Source organism: Lissotriton helveticus, chromosome 3_2, assembly GCF_964261635.1.
Source record: "Lissotriton helveticus chromosome 3_2, aLisHel1.1, whole genome shotgun sequence".
Lineage (NCBI taxonomy): Eukaryota > Metazoa > Chordata > Amphibia > Caudata > Salamandridae > Lissotriton > Lissotriton helveticus.
Window position 1 is genome coordinate 399,979,528 of NC_136062.1, and position 23,217 is coordinate 400,002,744.

General features: G+C 43.9%; 1 protein-coding gene across 2 annotated transcripts in view; it reads left to right on the top strand.

Annotated features, from left to right (window-relative positions):
- The window catches only part of PDHX (pyruvate dehydrogenase complex component X), a 752,141-nt gene that overhangs the window by 1,712 nt on the left and 727,212 nt on the right, over window positions 1-23,217 (top strand). The gene's annotated exons all lie outside the window — the stretch shown is intronic.

Sequence of the window (23,217 nt, forward strand, 5' to 3'; positions counted from 1 at the left end):
TATGTCCATGTGTTAATGCTATTAAAACTTGTATTTGAGATTCATTAATGGAAAGACTTTATTATTAGGATGAGCATTGAAAGTAAATGTTGTAAGCTCTGACTGTACTACTGACAGTAATTCCAATATAAATTTGTACACACTTTTTCAAATTTTAGTAATATGAGGCTATGTATAATGCTCCCAGAATGCTCTCTGATTTAGGCAAATATTTCAGACGGTTGAAAGCAAGTGTGATGATTCTTTGCTTTCAAAATAAAATGTTCACAAAAAATGCAAGTAGGAAACAAAAACATTTAGATAAACTACTGCAGCATTATTTAGTAACATGTTGATCTATGCTAGTATTTCCCAACAATATTCATAATGTAAAATCAGTTTAAACAGTTTAAATACAATTATAGAAGAAAAAAAATAAACAAGCATTGACAAAGCCAGTAGGTCTGAAATTGGAGGTCAGTCTTTTGTTTTTGTCAATGCGTGACTTGTTTAGGCATGGTTTTTGTAAAACCATATCAGTGTTGGAGCTGCTGGGCCCTCACCATTCTAACAAGCATTGGCAAAAGCAAAAATAGTTTTTTGGTCTCAAAAAGTAAACATTGCCACAGGAGTTCTGGGCACTGTACAAAACTACTTTGTGTGTCAATATGCTCCTTGTGAAAGAGAAGACGGCTGTCACAGTGATGCCAGCTGATAAAGAGATTGACAGGCAGAATTTTAATATACACAAAATGTCATGGTTAACGCCAGGCCTAATGGGAGGCCCAGTTATTAAAGAAAATCTCAAAAGTGCATGCATGGGATATATTCTTGCATATATACGGTTTCCTTGAATTCACAAGAATTTACATAAGTAGGCCAAGATTTAGTACTAGACAAGATTTGTGAACTGCATTTTTTCATGAGCAAATTTGCATGTGTAGATTTGCTCATGGGAAAATCTGAATGTTTCCAAGTTTATTTTTCCTCCAACCACTTTTTTCCTAACCCTGCCTGGAAGAAGTTTTAAGTCTGCCACTGTCAAGAGTAAACTTCCAAACTTTTTCCTTATGAGAAGAGATTAGAGAAGAATTGGTGAACACCCTTCGACATGCAAGTTAGTAAGTTTGCACAGACTCAAAAGGGCTTTCCAACCCTCGAACTATTGCTTACCACTAACTTCAGCCCCAGTATGCAGACCTGCAGAAACGTGGCAACATAAGGGAATTGCTAGTATTCAAACCGTACTATGGTACGAGCCCTGCCATAATCAGAGTTGCTATATCAGTACTCTTATATCATGAGATTGCTGCTATAATTTGTCTCAGCATTGACTGGCACAAAAGGGACACGTGGATTTTGTTACAGGACAAGTAAATATATGAAGCAACCTGCCCCTTGGACAAGTAGATATTTTATTACATTCCACACCCCTTGACAAACAACTGGACATACTCAATAAACCATGTCTCCAACCAGTCAATTTGTGAACTACCATTAGCTCACAGACACCTTCGGACTAGCTCACAGGCCTGAGCTAATTTTTAAACCAATCAAGTTTCTTGTAAAGCGTGACTGCTCACCCGTTCAAGTCTCAAGGTGCTTAGTGGGGGGCTGGGGGGGGGGGGGATCTACGTTTCATTCGAAGAGCCAGGTTTTGAGATCCTTCCTGAATTGCGTCAGTGAAGGTGATTGCCTGAGGTGCAGAGGGAGGGAGTTCTAGGTCTACGCAGCGGGGTGGGCGTTGGTGCTTCCTCAGCTGTGGTCTTTCAGGTCTGTGGGATGGTGGCTAGAGCCAGTTGGGCGGAGCAGAGCTGTATGGTGGGGGTGTAGGAGGAGAGGTGAAATAGAGAGCTTTGTAAGCGTGCTTGAGGGTGATTCTTTTGCTGACACGTAGCAAGTGAAGGTCTCTCAGGTGTCTGGTGATGTGGCTGCGGCATGTAATGTTCAGGATGAGTCTGGGGGAGGCGTTCTGAATATTCTGCAGTGTCTTTAGTAAATTCCTTTGTGGTGCCGGCATAGTGTGTGTTCCTATATTCGAGTCTACTGCTGACAAGCGCATGGTGGACTCGGTGGGGATCCACCTAAAGATCTTGCTCAGCAGTCGGGGCGTGTGGAAGCAAGAAGACAAGATAGCGTTGGTTTATTGTTTCATTGAGAGCGAAGAGTCCAGGATGATGCTGAGTTTTGGGGGGGGGGGTGGCGGGTTCAGAATGCTACGGGCCACCAGGAGCCTTCAAAGGCGGAGGGGTGGAGACCAAGATGAGGACTTGTCTGATTAACGCTTGTGTCAGCTGTCCATCCAGTTGGCGAAAGCCTTCATGCTGTTGTGTTAGGCCCTCTTGGCGGCTTTAGGTTCGTCTCTGAGGGAGAAAATCAGCTAAGTGTAGTTGGCGATGATTTTGAGTCTGTGGCTTCTGACGATGGCTGCAAGCGGGACCAGGTAGATATTGTAGAATGTGGGGCTCAGGAAGGAACCTTGAGCCACTCTTCAGCTGTGGGTTCTGTGGGTTCAGAGTAGAATGCTGCACAGGAACACATTTTCCTTTTAAAGTTAAGAAAAGCCTGTGTTTATTATCTTCAGGCTGCATATAGCAGGGCCTGATGAGAAGTACTTGAGTCGGATTCATGACCCAGGGCACAGAGGTCAAGAACTGAAGCACTGAGGTATATAAATCTTAAATTAAAGCCCTTGTCAACTCTTCATTGATGCATGAAATGAAATGATATTTATAAAGCGCGATGGCTACCCTGAGGCCTCCCAGCACTGCAGACGGCTCAGCTAGTGGTCAATCAGGTATTAGTTAGATGCAGTTCCTGAAAAGCCAGGTTTTAAGAAGTTTTCGAAAGGCCAAAAGATTGGGCTCATTTCAGAGATGTAGTTGGAGAGTATTCCACAGAATGGCTGCATTATAGGCAAAAGACCATCCGCCACATCTAGATCTCCTTATTTTGGATGGTCGGGAGAGGAAGGAGGCTGATGAGCTGACATTTCTCCTTGGTTGGTAGGGGGTAATCAGGGACTGAATGACAGCTGGGCCATTTTTCCAAAAGGCCTTATGGGCCAAAATATGGCCTTGAACTGAGTCCTTTCCCTGATCGGCAGCCTGTGTAGGGATTCCAGGGCTGGTTTTGCTGACTGATGGCGAGGGATCTGGGGAAGCAGTCTGGCGGCACAGTTCTGGATAAACTGGAGCTTATTGATGGTATATTGTGGAGCTCCCAGATAGAGGACATTCCCATAGTCCAAGCGAGAGAGAATAATAGCCTGGACCATGATCCTTCTTCCTTGACACTGCAATATTTATGACTGAAAAATACTGTGATTTTATTTTTGTTCCAAAAGAGAGAAATTTAAAGAAGATACAATTTTTTCTATTAAACAGTGAGTCAATATTTTTCTCCATTTTCAATTGTCAATTACGTCTTAATATTGAAGCATGTTTCTCCACTTTAAACCTCTCCTATTTAAACGCATGGCTTTTATTTCTCTGTTATAAATATGGCATTGTGTCTACAAACCACTGGATACAAGATGCCTGCTGTTTGTAAATGTGACACTTTGAAATGGGAGTACATTTAAATGTCGAGTTTTATGAAATCCATATAAACATAAAGGTAACTCTTAAGTTTAATTTTCTCCCATTTCAAAGATTTGCATTTGCACACTGCATGCATCTTACTCCCAGTGGTTGGTAGACAGAGGGTAATTTTTATAACTGAAAAATACAACACAAAGTGTCAAAAATCTTGGACTAAAACTGGACCAATCCCAAACAATGAAGGATCATGTAGCAGCCACGACGAGTTCCTGTTACTATAGCTTACGATTACTTCGTAAAATCCTTCCATTCATGCCGATAGAACACCGTAGAACCTTGGTCCAAGCAATGGTGATCAGTCATTTAGATTATGGCAATGCCTTGCTGGCGGAAGTGGGTGAGACCCATCTAAAGAAATTACAGGTCATTCAGAATACAGCAGCCAGAATGATCTTGAATATGCCTGCTGGCTTCCTCTCTGAGCCCTTGCTAAAAGAACTGCATTGGTTGCCAGTAAAGTAAATATCTTTTTTTTAAATTTGCTGCCTGACGTACAACGCTCTAAAGGGGCGTGGCCCGTACTACCTACAAAAGAAATTGACTAAATACGTTCCAGGCAGAAATCTGAGTACAGGATTTCTAGGGCTTTCTGCAGATCCCTCACATACACTTGAGCCGCACTGGAGTAAAGCCTTTTCGCACTTGGCTGCAAAGTATTGGAACAGTCTGCCTAAAGCTCTGCGGGAAATTCCCACCTACTGTATTTTTAGGAAACACCTAAAAGCCTTCCTGTTCTAAAAAGACCGTCCCCCTTCTCCCCACTATTGGACTGTTTTCTAGGCAGCGCCGAGATGCCCCAGGGTGATTCGCGTGCTATCAAAGAACAGATAACTTAACATAACAGCTATTATTTTGAGTGGAAGAAATTTAAAATGCAGAAAATGTTTCATATTATGTACATTTTTTTGCAAAACCATTTCTCACTTTATATCTCCTATAAAAAAAATGGTTGTATCTTTTTGTTATACATGTAACAGTGCCAGATATGGCAAAAAGTATGTCATGTGCCGCAAGCATATATGATACAGGCTCTCATTCATACATAAACATATATCCAATTCATACACACACGTTAATACATCTCCAAAAACCACACTCTTACTGACACACATGGCAGTCCTGTCATAGTGGGCCTAGTCAAAGTAGTCATAGTATTTGGCTCTATGGACATTAGGCTTAAAGTCAATGAAGTTGGGCGTGGTTTTTTTTGGGAACAATGCATGAGTGGCTTAGCCTTGCGTAGCTCACAATGATTTTCAGTGATCAGAAGTAGCTCTAACTATAAAAGAGGTTTAAAAACCTCAAACCAAGGATATTAAACCTTTTCAATAGTGAGAGCTACTTCGGACCCATGAAAACATATTGAGCTACTGCCTATTATGTGAATGAGATTCCAGCACAAAAGGCCAAGCCATTTAAACACTGTCCCTAGAGCAACAAGTCCTGCTGTAGTCTGCACACACCATTTATGACAAAAGAGCCATATCGCGAAAGGTTTATCTGTCTGATGCCCAAGGACCAGTTTTGTCGTTTAGCTCTTCCTTATGAATTTGCTTTGAGAGTTGACAGTCACACTGTGATTTATGTTCCGTTTGTCATGCAGTCCATGGGATGACACCTCTCTCATGAAAGCTAGGGCCCAAAAGACCAACATAATTTGTCTAATTGCCCTAAATTTCTTTAGTAGATGTAAAAAAAAATCACCCTACCTCAATGAATCAAGGTTATTATAGGTATGTGCAGACTTCACTGTGCTCTGCAAGTAAACATTTCACTACCACCATCCCCATTAGAAGACCTCTGAGGTAAAGGTGAAATACAAATGAAGAAATTACAGAAGGAATGAGAGAGTGAGGAACAAAGAGGAGAAGAGGAAGTAAAAGGAAGAGAAAGTGTAAAAAAAGGGAGGTAGTAAGAGCAGAATAAAGAGGGAAGCAGAGAGGAAGGAAGAAAGTTGGAACAGGGGGAAGGAAAATGAGTAAAGAGAGTAGGTAGAACAGGAAAGAGTGATGAATAAAAGAGAGACTAAAAGAAAGGCAAAGACGAAAGAAAGTCGGGTGCAAAAGAAAGGGAGGAGTAGAGGAAGTAATAAGAGAAGAAAGAAGGGGAGGAGGAAAGAAAGAATGCAAGAAACAGCAACAATAGAGAAAAGCAAGAGCGAGAAGGAGACGTGAAACAGAGCAAGGAAAAGAGAAAGATTCAAACATAGTGAAACTCTTACTGAAATATTTCACTGCCTTCGGTTTTACTAAAAAAACTTCTGAGATATGTCATCATGGTGAAGATTTTCAAAGTGAGCTCTGATGTAGTCTATTATCTTTTATTCAAAGCTGCTTATCAAGCACCAGAATTTGTTTTATAGCAACGATAACGTAACCGCTTCTAGGGATGTATACTCTGTGGTTTGTAATGAGGGCAAATGCCCATGAAACAGACTTCCTATACAAATAAAGTTCAGTTGTGTATTATGGGGGGTTTTCAAATTTGTTAATTAAGACGATCACAACCTGATCATGTGTAATCTGCGTATTTAGGCGTGGTAAATTGACATACTTGTTTCCAATCTCGCCTTTTCACTCTGGTCTATAAATACTATTTAATCTTTTCCTCAAACTGCTTGGAAACCGCCAACATTTTTTAAATTGATTGAGGGAACTGAGATTTACAAAGAGTTATGACCCTGTTTCTGGGTTTTCCTGAATCCATATGCTTTTTTTTCACATCATTTAAATAACAATACCCATGGGCACATTATTTATTGAGTATGCTGCTAAATGGAACCTGCCACAAGTGTCTGGGAAATATCTTGCAGATTTTGGTGCTAACCACACAGACAAATGCAGTGTATTTTCCCTATTAAATTCCAGTAAGTTTGATGCAGTAAATATTATCCAATTCGTAATTCTGACCCCTGAACAAACTAGTTTACTCAGGGGGTCGGAAAACATCCACCTTCTAGTTGTTAGACTTTATATTTTTGCGAGGTAATGTAAGGGTGTTACTTGCTGAGAATGGCCTTCTTTCTTCTAATGGAACTTGTAAATGATGTTTGCACTAGGTACAGACTGATTTTGTTTTACTTAAAGTATATATTCTGAAAACTGTTTTTAAACTAAAACTCTAAATGTTTATTGCACATTTTGAAGCAGCCTTTGGTATACTGTGTGTAATATAATTTTTAAAAATGGTTTGTGTAGAACTGGGATTTCCTAGTAGGCCGAGGTATGTATCTTAGGCCAAGTAGGGACCATTGCTTCCACGTCAGGGAAAGGAAAGACACCTTCTCAGATAGCCCCTGCTCACCCCCTTGGTAGCTTGGCAAGAGCAGCCAGACTTGTCTTCAAGGCAAATGTGTAAAGTATTTGCAACAACGCTCTCAGCGACCCAATGATAACACCGCAAAAGTACTCCACACACGTTTCATATGAAAACAAGTATACGTTTATATAAAAGGATATACGATGAGACCACACAATAAAAATCCAACATATGCGTTTCTGTAATATTTCTCCTGGCCGGTTATTAGGCCAGCCAGCCCTTGCATGCTCTGGCGGTATTAATGAGCAATTCTAAATGATCCAATGCAATGCTATGCAGTTCGTAATGCAAGAATCAGGCACTTTGCAATGTAAAAATAATGCAGCTTGTTATGAAACAATCAAGCAATTCGTAATGCCAAAATAATGCAATGCGTAATGCAACAATCAGGCAGGTTGTTATGCAGAAGTGATGCAATGCAAAATGCAACAATCGGGTAGTTCGTTCTGCAAACTAATGTGATGCGTAATACAAAAATCAGGCAGTTCATTATGCAGAAATAATGCAATGTGTAATGCAACAATCAGGTAGTTCGTAATGTAGAATTAATGCAATGCGTAATGCACTCCAGCACTGATTTAAATGTTTTATTTTTTTTATTTTTATAAATCTTTTTATTATTTTATGCACATACAGACATGAGGATGGACCATTGCAGTTACATAGAGCCCGGCATTTAGTAAGAGAGGGAACATTGACACCACTCCAACAATCAAACCAATCAATTGTGCAGGGCCGATCAATGGCGCAAGGTCCCTGTACCAGACCCACCACTGCAGTGTCAATCCCCCCCATACAATAAACTGCTGTGATTAAAGTGCCGGGCATCAGGTCGTCATTCAACTCCATATCCAGGTCCACCCTCCCCGTCTAACCGCCCCCTCACCCCCCACCCCTGCCACCGGCGCTGCAATCAAAAGTATGAATACAATCAAAATACTACCCTAGTGTGCGGGTTATACAAATGTCATCACATCTACCATACCATTAAATATTTTGGCCACCACGGAAGTCGAGAATCGCCTCGCATGTCACCCCCAATGCCTAGTAGAGACTGTCTATTGGCCTTCATCGTCCGTCAGCGCGTTGGACTCTGAGTCAGTGTCTAGATCTGATGTCCGTAGCTCTATCACCAGGGCCTCCCAAGCCCGCGCCGCCACTAGTGCTTTGTCGCTATGGGACCTATGCGCCTGCTGCAGTCTGACCAAACTCTCGCTACCCGCCCACATAAGCAATGCCGCCCTCCATCTAGTGTAGCTAGGGCCAGCCGCTGCCTTCCAATGAGATGTAATTTCCCAGGCTAGTAAGAATCCTAGGTCTATAAATTTGCTTGACAACTTATTTTTATTTGTGTGGAAACCAGTGTAATAGGCAAGTCTCCTTGTCTGGAGTAATCTGTTGTCCGGTTACCTTACAGAGCAAACCAGTTATCTCTTCCCAATATGCCCCCAACTGCGGACAATCCCACAGCGTGTGCCGCAAATCCGCATCCCGTAATCTACACTGGGGGCATAGTGCCGTGTCTACCTGGAAATACTGGTTCATTTTAGCCGGCGTAAGGTAGGCCCTGTGAAGAATAAAGAACTGGATCAATTGGAACCTAGCATTCCTGGTGCTCTTCCATGCTCTTTTAATTATATGTGCCCAGGCCGGGTCAGGTATGTCTTTATCTAAGTCCGTCACCCATTGCTCTCGTATCTTCTGCAGTGGTTCAGCCCCTCACCCAGCATACGTTTATATAAACATGTGACCTCTTTATACGTGCCCACTGCCATCACCACATATTGGCACTCTCCGCTTGTTGGCAGCTCTGATGCACTCCAGCACTAATCACGGTACTTTAGGCGGTCTCTGCTCCCCTCGTACTGACTCGCAGTCAGTGCCAGCCAACAAATTCCCCCAACACAGGTCTGGTGTAAACCACAGTACAACTCCGCACTCCGGCCCCTTTATTACCACTTCTTAGCACGTACGGGCCGTGATACGAGCTGGAACAGAGGCTCGCGCCGCACCCCGTCCCAGTCGGCGACACGCATGTAACCTGGGGGGTGCAACCTCGCTCTCCTCCCCGCCTATCGCCACTTGGATCTCCGATGCGACTTGGATTCTCCCGGGCCGATGTCGATAACAAAGATCTCAGGCTGCGACAAGGCACACGCACACAGCGTCTGTGAGACTCCCTTGAGCTTCAGGTGTGCACGGTCACAGGGCTATCCTCAGGAAGGTCTTCGGCGGCACGAAGCACACGCACACAGCGTCGCTGAGAAACACTTGAATCTCTGGTACCCACGATCACAGGGCAATTCTTACGAGGGTCTCAGGCTGCAAAAAGCACGCGCACACAGCTACGCTGAGACGCACTTGAATCTCTGGTGCCCACAATCACAGGGCAATTCTTACGAGGGTCTCAGGCTACAAAAAGCACACCCATTCAGCGTTGCTGAGACAAACTTGAATCTCTGGTGTGCACAGTCACAGGGCAATCCTCACGAAGGTCTCAGGATGCAAAAAGCATACGCACACAGCGTCGCTTTGACTCGCTTGAACTCAGATGCCCACCATCACAGGGAACTTCTTACGAAGGTCTCAGGCTGCACGAAGCACACGCACACAGTGTGGCTGAGACACTTCTGGAAACATTTTTGTTGGGAGCCAGCTTTCCTCGGGCCCTTGGGGTTAAATTACTTCAGGACACAGCACAGCAAAGTCCTTTCAAGCTGGGGGACACAGCACACAACAAAGTCCCTTCAGCCTCTCCTTGGTTAAAGCAGCAAACTGTAGGCCTGCCCCCAGAACACACAGCAAGGGTCAGTACTTTCCTTCAGTCTATTCAGCTGTTTCGTCCTTGGCAGAGGTTCCTCTTGACCACAAAGTAGTTTCAGTCCTATTCAGTCTTGAACAGTTCCATTCCAATTCCAAAGTCCAGGGGTTTCAGGTCTTATAGTTATACCCCTAAATGTCTTTGAAGTCTTTGTGTTCGGGGGGGGGGGGGCACTGACCCCTGTCTAAACCAGTTCTGGGTGTCTCCCTGCCAATGACACCTTATTCCTTTGATAGTGGGGGGTCTGGATCCTCAATCACTCAGCAGGGGATGAAGCCATTGGTTTATGGCTGCAGCCCAGGCTTCTTCACCTCCAGGGGCTACTCCTCCCCCTAAACTCCAGATAAGCCTGTTACTGTCTCACCTCCTCTCCTGGGTCAAGACATTCCCCAGATCCTATCACTTTAAGATCCAGACAGTCAAACCACAACCAAGCAGAGACGCACAAAAATGTTAAAGCTGAAAAACCCAGCCACTTCTAAAAGAGTGGTTTCTAAACACGCAATTCAAAAACCACCTTTACAAAAATTGTTATTGAACTGTGAGTTCAGGCATACTAAACTTCACCTCTCCATCTTAAGCCTTTGGGAAGATAGGCTGGAAACATATTACACAGCCTTTCCATTCTATCCTAAGGGCAAGATGGCCTTTCAACAGTGAAAAACTAAATGGAGTATTTCACTGTTCGGATATGGTACACACCTTAGTACATGTCCTCCCTTTCACATGCACTGCACCATGCCCAGGGGGGTACCCTGGATCAACCACAGGAGTGTCTGATGTGCATAGAAAGGGAAGGGTGAGGCCTGGCAAGTGGGTGCAATTGTCAGGACAACAAGGCAGTTTAACAAACTGTGCTCAGGCACTGCAGTGGCAGGCCTGAGTTCTCTCTTTAAGGCTTCTTGTGGGGTGGCACAATGAGTGCTGCAGGCCCACTAGTAGCATTTGCATTACCAGCACTGGCACACATAGTGCACTTTACTAGGGATTTTACTAGTAAGGCACACAAATCCAATCCTGGACAACCAATTACCATTACTCTTTACACAGGGAGCACTTACACTTTGACACTGATCAGCAGTTGCAAAGTGCCCAAAGCATCTAAGTTGGCAACACCATGTCTGAAGAAAGGTCTAGGGGGAAAGCAAAACGTTTAAGGAACTGTAGCCACAAAGGACCAAGTCCAACAGTTTGCATATTCAAAGTGTATTCTGTTGTAGGCTGGGACTACGTGGTACTATAAATGTACAAAATTATTCCCCAATGTGGCAACCAGGATTCAGTTGTTTGACCCTTTGGTTACCCACGCCAATATCTGCAATTGTTTACATTAGCCACATCAACTTTCATCTCATAAGAGTGGCTTTCCCACCGAATAGCCGAACTTGTGTTTATTTTTCATTTCGGGTGTATGCGTTATGTTTTATATATGGTTACCTAAAAAAAGACATCAAAATAGTTACTGAATATTTCGTTGTTTTTCATTATGTCTTTGACCCCTTCCCACTTCTTCTGCCCCCAGTGCACCCACGGTGACAGTTCCTATTCCATTTCAAATGCACTTTAACTGCTGGGAGTGAGAGAGTTCTCATGGGTGGCGGCCTGCTGTGACCTTAGGCATAATCATCAGGCTAGGGAGAGTGGTGCTTACTTATGGACAAGTGCTGTCCTTTAAAGTGTTGTTTACAGACACTTTCCTTCAGTACCAAATGACTGACACTCTGTGATAATTACAGACTGGTGTCACCCTATGTGAAATAGAGGTGAGCGAGCCAACATATTAACAGGAAGACCCAAGTCGGAGCTGGGCCAAGACTCTGGCTTGGCTCTAAGAGCCCATGTACTAATAGAGCCATGAAAATGACATGAACATTATGTAACAAACATCATGTAAAAATACAATAGTCTCTTAAAAAAAATTTAAATATATATTTTGCTTTTAGTATGAGGAAGAGTATCACCTCAGTACATTAGATTATATCACTGCACTGTGAGATTTTTATTATAAGTGATTGCTTTTAAATAATAACTTAAAAACATTCTGTCCCACCCTCTGGACAACACATTAGTTTTCTAAGTGGCAAGTCAGCTGTTGTTTGTACCCAATGTGTGGCGTTGATTTCTATTACAGACGGATTATCATTATAGTCTATTAAACAAAATACCAGGGGTCTTGTGTACCAAGCGCATTCTGAATGCATATATATATGATGGTGATCCTGTGTGACAATGAAGAAAAAGTAGTCTTAGGACATTAAATATTTTCCAAGGGTCATAGAATTTGGTCGAAATGAGAAGCTAGGATTTCCTGTTTCCCATTGTGCTATTCAGCCTCCAGATATATAGCTCTTTCTCTTTTCCATTTTACATCAAGATCACTGCTTTGTCTATAATGTTTGGTGCCCGAGGGTAGAATGTGGGTGGCAGAAGCCCCATGAAAGCTCATCTCGTTTTGAGAGAGACTTTGGAGCAGAGCCAGAGCCAGACATCTGTCTTGAATCTTGCTTGAGCTTTCAGTGGCTCACCCACTTCTAGTGTGAAGGACATAGATTTTGTCCCAAGTTGTGGTTCATTTATTACATCCAGGAGGTCTTGAGAGCTGCAGTGGCTCCAATCACAAATGCAAAAACAACAGTTGATGGACAGAATGCAGCACAATGTCATACATTCACCCCAGTACTGAGATCTGGGCCTAAATCCATCGTTTTTTTGCTCACCATGCCATTCCAGTTTGAACCCAGCCATATGCAAATCAGTCTTGACCCTGTGCCCCATGGGAACAGTCCAGCCCAAACTGCCAAGCCAGGTCCTCCCTGGACTTTACACAAGCATCCAAGGACCGGTTCCGGGCTTTCAGCCCTCATCAGCCTGGATAGCTTGATTCCAGTGGCATGGAAAGCACGGGACTCACTTCTGAGCATATCCGTCCCACTCTGGGTGACAAATGCAAAAACAACAGTTGATGGACAGAATGCAGAACAATGTCATATATTCACCCCAGTACTGAGATCTGGGCCTAAATCCATCGTTTTTTGCTCACCATGCCATTCCAGTTTGAACCTAGCCATATGCAAATCAGGCTTGACCCTGTGCCCCATGGGAACAGTCCAGCCCGAACTGCCAAGCCAGGTCCTCCCTGGACTGGAAACAAGCATCCAAGGACCGGTTTCGGGCTTTCAGCCCTCATCAGCCTGGATAGCTCCAATCACAGCATTTTTGTAGGCCAATCACAGAAGGTGTGAATGGGCATGGGGTTACTATTCACAGGACTGTATGTGCCAGTGACAGATGTGTGGTAGCATGGAGCATCACATTTTAAAGGGACCCATGATACCCAATAGCGTAAAGTATGAGGGCCTCTCCGTTAACAGCTGCTTTGCAAATACCCATGAATGGCAAGTGCGGGATACCCACGGATAAACATTCAAAAGGGCTCAACACTCCAGCCTCAAGCACATGCCAAAATAAATGTCAGAGTACAAACACGTATGAACATCAACAAAAATGAGATTCTGATGGTACAAACGCAAATAAAGAAAATCTAGGCAGGTGTCTTCTGAGTCTGGATAGGCCGTCTCTGAACGGGACAATATGCCCCTCACTGGCGCACGAAGAACACCAAAATCTGGGTGAGGGACGTATAGTCCTGTTCAGAGAGGCCTTCTCTACAAACAGGGGACACCTGCCCAGATTTTAAAAAATACAAATGTTGTTATACTGGAAGGAAGGATTAAATAATAAGGGACGGAGGTGACACTTCTAGAATTTTGTTGATTTCTATCCGAGGCGGAAGTACAACCGAGAGAGAGTAATTCCAAAATGTATACTTTATTGGCCGGACAGCCCTGAGGAAGTTGTGGGGTACGCCCTGGAGTGACAAAATATGTGTTGGTTCGAAGGCTAAAAAAAATGGAGTAGGCCAGCAGGTCGAAAAATGTATAAAACAAATACCATATTATCTTTTTTTTGTTTATGTTTGTACTCCAACATTAATTTTTGTGTGTGCTTGAGGCTGGAGTGTAGTGCTCTTTGTTCTCAGGATTAAAGAAATTTGGGGAGTTGGGTGAATCTCCCCACCTTTTATAATACTGAAACTAAGACCGGTATAAGTTAAAGAAACCGTGGGATCATTCAGTGAGCACCAGAACCCTATCAAAACACCCTTCTTCAGGTTCTATTCACAAGGGATATCTACCATGATGGCATGACGATGGCTGTTATCCTTCACAAGGGCTCTGTGTATCACTGCAATGGAAGATGAGTAAACAGGGCATTGAACTCACAGCATCTGTTTCTACTAGAGGTGGACAAGCCAGAGAATTAATAGAACGCGCCAGAGACAATGCTGAGCCAGGACTCGAACACCCTAAATATGAGCAGAAAATTAATGATAATTTTTTATTGGAATGGAGACAGAACATTTGGGTTTGTGGTAGAATCCAGATACAGTGCACCCGTGGATCACACACATTTGCTTTCTTAAGCTGTCTCTAGCAATTAGCAGAAACCGGCAGTTTCACAGGAGCTGGAAAGAGAATTCCGAGAGATATCTATCCACACAATTAAGCCTTTGGGTGGGCTGCACAAAAAAACGTTCTCTAGCCTTTGTAGGCAGGTGGCCATCACAGAAGGGCTTGAAGCACTATGACTATGATGCTCTTGAGATGTGCTATGGCAGGTTCTTATCACGTGGGCTGTTCACCTCCTCACCTCAAACTAACAGCACTCATTTCCCTTAGTTATAAATTCTATCCATGGCCTTTAAAAGAGGGCAACAGTATGGAGTCCTGCCCCTGGTCTAATCCATTGCCCAATGCATATAGCTTCTGTTGAAGACAAAATGTGAAACTGTATCCTAACCCAAAGTGCTAGATTTTATTCAGAAATTGTAGTAGTGCCAGAGCAACCATTCATTTAGATTTAATTCGAAAGCTGAGCATTTGGAACAGGTTAACCCAAATTCAGTTGCACCTTTTTTGTGTACAATGGTTTCCAGAGTGTAATTATAGTATCTCCGAAAACATTCTCATGGAGGCATCCCGTAATACAGTCTGAGGATGTGAATTCCAAATTTTTTCAAATTTCAAAGCTTTTTTTGACATTTGTCATAAAAGCATCCTCCTAACCCTAATACAATAAATACTATGTCTAAAAATACTTCCTAAAACACATATTAAACAATGACAGTCGAATGCTATGCATATAAAAGATACAAATACATTTTTCCAGAATTCATAAAGATTATTTTTTTAAAGGTGGCAATTCATGTAACAAAATGGATGGATAGTAGCAACCATATTTCAATTTACTATGTTTGACATTAAAGTACGGGTACGGATTACCCAAGCCCAGGCAAGAAATTTTGCTACGGCAACTACAAAGGGAGCTGAACAATCGGATTCTAGTAGTCTAAGGGCTGTCGATTGACTACGGGTGCCAATATTTAAGCACACTGGTTTTAACCATTTGCGCCTAGGGCTGGTATACAATGGGCAACAGAATAACAAATGTGAAATGTGCTCTGTTTGATCTTTACAAAAATAACAATGTTCATCCCACAGTGGAGACCAGTGTTTCTTAAACGCATTCACAGGTAATGTTCCTATACGGAATTGGAAGTACAGTTTCCTATCCTGTGGACGTTCAATTATATCCCAATATAGTTCGCATGACGGATACATTTTTATGTCCAAAAAACGAGATGACAATTTTGGTTGGGATCCATTACAAAACATTGTTGTATACACCATTTCCCAATATAATTCTTTCAGTTTTGATTTTGTAGGAAAGCTAGCCACATCATTAGAGCCCCATAAATGTTCCAGTTTTAACTTTACAAGAAGTCCCCGTAGTTCTTTTAGCCATTCAATACAATGAAAACGATCGAACTCAACAACATCTGCCAAAGCTGAAGCATAATGATTTAACTCTGGAGTCACCATCAGGCGTCTCCAATATAAGAGTGGCCGTAGCCTGGCAATATCCTCAATATTTTTCCTGCCAAGATCCAGTTTCAGTGGAGTTGTAGGTGTGCTTTGGGGGACCATTACAAGCCCTCGCAAAAATCTGTTTTCTGCGCGTCCCAGCTCTCCCAAGTTTGAAAACCCCCATAATTCAGATCCATATAGACAAGCGCCTAGTACTTTCATGTTATACATTTCAAGTGCACAATTTACCGGCTTAGTTAGCGAGGCTCGGTGTTTTAAAGCAACTGCGCCTGCAAGCTGGCTAAACTTCAAAACTGTCGTATTTATGTGCGATTTCCACTTCATATTTCCCTGTAGGATGATGCCTAGGTAAGAAAAAGCGTCCACTTTCTCTAGGGGAGTACCTTTATATTTTATTACACCTTTAAAAGTGGAATGCTGATTTAGGCACATGAATTTAGTTTTTGCGGTATTCAGTTCAAGGCCCATATTATCACAAAATTCTCCAAAGGCATCAACCACTTTTTGGAGACTGCTCGGCGTGCATGAAAGTAAAAGCGTGTCGTCCGCAAACATAAGGACGGGAACGCGGGAGCCTGCTATAATTGGGGCGTCACTTGAAAGTTTCTTTAGATGGTCAACTATGCCATTTATATAAATTGAAAATAGTGTTGGTGCTAGGACGCATCCTTGTCTTACTCCTCGTTCTACTGGAAACGAGTCTGTGACTTCTCCCTGCTTGCCCCACCTAATTTTAGCAAAATTATTTTCATGAAGGCGAACTAGGAGGGTAAGAAGTTCCTGGCTTAATCCTACATCGGCCAGGGTCTGCCACAATTTTTCTCTAGGGACCAGATCAAACGCTGCTTTTAAGTCCACAAAAACGGCATACAATGACCCCTTTTTTAGTGTGACATTTCTCCAATAGATGGTTATGAAGTATAGGACTTGGTCAACACTACTAGTCAGGGGACGAAACCCTGCCTGGTAGGGTGACAGTATGTTCCTTTCATCAATCCATTGCTGCAGTTTGTTCTGGACTAGGCGCCCCATCAGTTTTTGGGCTGTGTCAATTAAACTGATGGGTCTATAATTTTTAGCTAGAGTTTTGTCCCCTTTTTAGGGCTCGGACTCCTCCCCACTGTAAGTGGGGGAGGAGTTTCGAGATCCTAATGTTATAAGAAAAAAAGAAGAAGTATCCTTAGGGCCTTGGCGAGAGGAATTCCACACATTCCTTAGCGTTTTCTGTCATCTGGCCAGTGATTCGTCTTCCTTGTGTTTTCGTTTTAATAGGCTTGAAGTGATAGGGTAAATGTAGTTTTGTTCCGCCATTTTGGGCATATTTCGTTCGTGCTCGCGCAAAGAAGTACATAAATTATAATTAGGAGCTGTCAGGGTGCCTCCGTTAGTGAATCCAGATGGCCGGGCGCGTTCACAATTCTGCAGCTCTCAGCGCGCAGCTACCTTGTTCTTGTTTTTTTTACAATTGGATCGCTTTCGCGATCTGTGGTCCGGCGTTGTGAAGCTTGTTTGTTCGGGGATTCTACGCGCGTTCAGTTTTTCATCGGAGGTACATGCCGAGTTGTTATGAAGTACATGGGAGCAGTTTAACAGGATGTGAGCACTCGGATAACTCTATTGTACGGACCAGGCATGTGAGTGAGCACGAGCTTATTGCCAGCGCGCCGGAGATGCACCTTAACCCTGCGTGTAAAGAAGCGTCGCTGTGTCAGGTACCGAGAACTCCGACTGCTCTTCCGTGGGCTTCTATCCTGACCCCCCGCATCCTTATCATTGTACAGGGGCGCCATAGCTCAGGCATTGGGCCTCAATTCTGATTCCAGGGAAGCCACTCCCTCTGCTCTTTCATTACTAGGCGCGCACACCACAGCGGTCGGTGCACCTCAATCCCGACCTGCCACATCGTCTGCTATTTCAGTTCCGGAGCGAGCTTAGCTCCGGCAGTGTACCTCAATCCCGACCTGCCGCATCCTCTGCTATTTCAGTACCAGGCGTGCACAGCTCTGTCAGTGCACCTCAATCCCGACCTGCCGCATCCTCTGCTATTTCAGTACCAGGCGTGCACAGCTCTGTCAGTGCACCTCAATCCCGACCTGCCGCATCCTCTGCTATTTCAGTTGCGGAGCGAGCATAGCTCCGGCAGTGTACCTCAATTCTCACATGCCATGCACACTGCTCTTTCAGTACAGGGGTGCACAGCGCCATTTTCTCCTGTTTTTAGGTCCGGGGCGCACACAACTCGGTCAGTGTACCTCAGTCCTGAACTGTTGACCCTCTGCTATTTTTGTACTGAGGCGCATCCTACCCACCTCAATCCAGACCGACCGCACCCTGGGCTCCAGCAGTCCCGGAACGCCGCAGCTCTGCCAATGTGTCTTAATATTGTAGTATAATCTTAACCACCACAATGCATAAGATTGTTTTGCTAACTGCTGTATAAATCTAAAATGCCTCCTATGTGACTAATAAAATAACCGCCTCAGTTCAAGTGCCCATAGGCACAAAGGAACTACTTACAAATAGATGAAATAGAGTTTAGGATATTTGTAGCTATCATTTAGAGAGCAACTTTAAATATGTTTTGGATCTTTAGTCTGTGTTCAAGCATCACTATGTTTTCTCAATGCATGTTTTCTATCGCATACCCTTTCAATATTAGGTTAACTTTCTCGACAAACGTTATCTTTAAAAAAAAAAACTTGTGTCTGTATTCATGCATGGTTCCCAAATGCCAACTTGGAATTTTCCTGATTACAAATGCATCACATTGACCGATTCTACTCCCAACATCCGAGGTATCGCCATCAAATGCCAGGAATGCCCAGCACAATGTCCTAGATGCCTACATTATGGCACGGGTGCCCACCATCCTGCCAAGGCCACAATTGTGCGACGGCTGCCCACCATAATGCAAGAACCACCACAATGCAAGAACCACCACATGTCAATCATGGACATTATTATTCCAAGGATGGCAACCATTATGCAACAGATGGCCACAATTGGACAAACTATACTATTTTAACGACCGCAGTTATGCCATGATTAGTCCAAGAATGCCAAACCTATGTCAAGGCTTACCATTGTTATGCCATTGCCAACATTATGTCTGGAATAGCCGTAGTAGTGCAGATATGAACTCCTTTTATTAGGAACGCAATAAAAGTTTGGTTTTCCCTGACACAGGATGAAACCATGGCTCATACATAATAGCGCACATATTGGTACATATGTAGAGTGAAACATTTAAACACTTTCTGAAGCAAAGGGACAAGGCCATGATCAGTCGCCTCTCTTAATCAAGTCAGTGTTTTACTTGCAAACAGCTACCAGTACTACCACTACTTTAGCCACCAGTACTACCACCACCACCACTACCACCACCACCAGTACTACCAGTACCACCACCACCAGTACTACCACTACCAGTACCACCACCACCACCAGTACTACCAGTACTACAGCCACCAGTACTACCACTACCACCACAACCAGTACTACCAGTACCACGACCACCAGTACTACCACTACCAGTACTACCAGTACCACTACCACCACCAGTACTACCACCACCAGTACCACCACCACCAGTACTACCACTACCAGTACTACGGGCAGCAGTACCACCACCAGTAGCACTACCACTACCGGTACCACCACCAGTACTACCACTACCAGTACCACCACCACCAGTACTACCACTACCAGTACCACCACCAGTACCACCACCACCAGTACTACCACCACCAGTACTACCACCACCAGTACTACCACCACCAGTACTACCACTACCAGTACCACCACCTCCAGTACTACCAGTAACACCACCACCAGTACTACCACTACCAGTACCACCACCACCAGTACTACCACTACCAGTACCAGTACTACCACTACCAGTACCACCACCACCACCAGTACTACCAGTACTACCACCATCAGTACTACCAGTACTACCACCACCAGTACTACCACTACTACACCCACCAGTACTACCACTACTACAGCCACCAGTACTACTACTACCACCACCACCAGTACTACTACCACCACCAGTACTACCAGTACCACCACCATCAGTACTACCACAACCAGTACTACCAGTACCACTACCACCACCACCAGTACCACCACCACCAGTACTACCACCACCAGTACTACCAGTACCACCACCACCACCAGTACTACCACTACCACCACCACCACCACCAGTACTACAGCCTCCAGTACTACCTCTACCACCACCACCAGTACTACCAGTGCCACGACCACCAGTACTACCACTACCAGTACTACCACTACCAGTACCACTACCACCACCAGTACTACCACCACCAGTACCACCACCACCAGTACTACCACTACCAGTACTACGGCCAGCAGTACCACCACCACTAGCACTACCGGTACCACCACCAGTACTACCACTACCATTACCACCACCAGCAGTACTACCACTACCAGTACCACCACCAGTACCACCACTACCAGTACTACCACCACCAGTACTACCACCACCAGTACTACCACCACCAGTACTACCATTACCAGTACCACCACCTCCAGTACTACCAGTAACACCACCACCAGTACTACCACTACCAATACCACCACTACCAGTACTACCACTACCAGTACTACCAGTACCACTACCACCACCACCAGTACCACCATCACCAGTACTACCACCACCAGTACTACCAGTACCACCACCAGTACTACCACCACCAGTACCACCACCACCACCAGTACTACCAGTACTACAGGCACCAGTACTACCACTACCACCACCACCAGTACTACCAGTACCACGACCACCAGTACTACCACTACCAGTAGTACCACTACCAATACCACTACCACCACCAGTACTACCACCACCAGTACCACCACCACCAGTACCACCACCACCAGTACTACCACTACCAGTACTACGGCCAGCAGTACCACCACCACCAATGCTACTGCTCACCACCAGCCATCAGCGCACAATTTCTACAGGCAGTCACGGCCATCAGTACATGCATCGATTGTTACACATCCACAATTAAGTATTGTAGCAATCCCAGTATGGTACACTTTAGTTTTAAACATATTCATGTAAAAACACAGCATGCCACCATTGCTACAATTATAATCTAACACACCTAATTCCACTACACACCACATTAACACACTCCATAACACTTAGCAAAAATACATTACCATTTACAATGCCATTAGCTCAAACTCAAATAAATCCGAGCCCGATTGCATTTCTAATGCTTGTTTAAATATGGGGACGATTTCTGCTCCCTTCCATGATGCAGGTACCTCTCCTCCCATCGCCACTGCATTGGCCAACATTTCAAAGTAGGTACACCAGGATTTCCGATCCGATAAGAATATATCAGCCGGGATTCCATCCATACCCGGGGCTTTTCCCCCCGCTATACAATCCAATGCTTTACTAACGTCCTTTTCGTTAAATATTTGATGTTTGAAAAAGACAGGTGGTGGGGGTTTGATGGAGATGTAGGCTAGATTTCGTGCATACTGCGGTTGGAAAAACTCAGTCCATTTGTTTTTAGCAACGTGGTTTTGCGGCTGAGCAGCTATCCCTCCCCTTTCCCATTTTACCAAGGACCAGAATCCTTTAGAGTCCTTGGCAGCACAGGCCTCCTTCAAGTCTTGCCAGCATTCCTCATCCCAGCGTTTCCTAGCCTGTTTCTGAGTCAGTCTATAATTGTCCCTAGCCCTCCTAACTGCTATGGCATTGCCTGTTTTCAATTCTATACTTAGGTTAAGCCGTGCCAGCCTACAACTCTTGTCATACCATCCATGACTTGGTTGTTCCTTTTTAGTTTTATTAGGATCTACTATTTTAATAAAAAAGCTCTGAATATTACAAAAGAGGTTTTTATGGGCCTCCATCATATAATCTTGGAAGTTAGGCTTCCCACAATGGGACTTAATGTTGTTTACTTCATCGACTACTATTTTTTTGAGAATCTCAAATTTTGCTGCATCTTCTAATAGCATTCTCCATTTCAGATGTCGTTGGTTATTCGAGCAAACAACATCTTGCGTGACCATTTCATTTTTATTGGTAGGCTCTGTACTCCCATTATAGGGATAAAGAGTCAGGCATAGAGGGTTGTGGTCACTTTCTAATCTCTTTTCCACGACCATATCTACCATTTTATTCCAGGCCCTTACATCCAACAGTAAATAGTCAATTCTACTAGCTGCTCGACCATTATCAAACGTGTTATTCCCTTCTAGATCAGAGGGCGAGCGCCCGTTTACTGCTCTTAAGCCTTTTGCTAAACAGAGACTCTTTAGCTGAATTGCCACCGTGCTCCATTTTTTAATAACAGGTACCTCTAGCTGGGGTATACCCCACTTGACATCCTCCTCCTCAGACAAAATCCTATCCTCTTCACCTAAGGGTTCAAAGGTGGCGTTAAAATCCCCACCTACTATTACATGGGATTTTGCTGTTATCATTTTAATGTTCTGCTCTAGAATTGTTACAGCCTCTGAGGATTTGCCACTGCCAACTCCCCTGGCATAGACATTATACAAGACAAGTTCATGGCCATTTTCCCAACTGATATCAAGTGCTATGATATCATTAGAAGGTACAGATCTTTGTTTTATGGAACAGTTCAATGACTGACGTATCCAAATTAACAAGCCTCCTGAGGGGCGTCCCAAACGATTTCTGGTTGCTGGCATATGGAAGTTTAGATACCCCTGCCGAAAAGTTGGGATCAATGACCAGGTTTCTTGCAGCATAATTATATCATATTGGTCAATGAAATCCACCCACTCTGGTATAGTTATTTTATTTGCTAAGCCTGCTATGTTCCATGAGACAAGGGACAGTGATGGTGTCTCTTGGTATTGCAACGCCTGGCACTTCTCGGGATTATTTACAAATACTTCGCTTTCAGCAGTTATTATTTCTCCATCCGTCAATATTGCTTTGCATCCTTCTGCCTCTCTAACTCTGTTTAAACCCTCTAAATCTGCCTTTATCTCTCCATGAACAAAGATTTGGGGTTCCCTAGGGCCTATTTTCTGATTGCTCAGCTGTGCACATCTCATATTTTCTGCCTTTCCATTATTTAGGATTATCTGCTTTTTGGGAGCGGCAGATTCACAACTTGCGAGTCAGTCGCATTCGTTTAAATCGGATAAAGCCGAATAACGGTTTACCAAATTTAGTCCCCAATCACAGGTAGGGCCACCCCTAGCCCTTCTATTTCCAACTACTGACCACTTGGTTCTCAATATGCTTGGCTTGGCTACAAGTCCTCTTCTAGTGTAGAAAAAATCCAACATAAGCGGAATTACTTCCGCCGTTCTACGTTGTGGAGGGAAAATATTGTGCAAAATGTCCGGTAATACCTCAGGGCCCTTAAGGTTTAATACCACACAGTCACCTGCAAATTTCTTCGGTTTAGTCCCTATCCACTTTACCCGTCTCGCTGATAGCAAGTCTTCTAAAAGCTTTTCTTTTCCCCAGGGAGATATGTGCATATTATTGCTCAACCACTGCGAA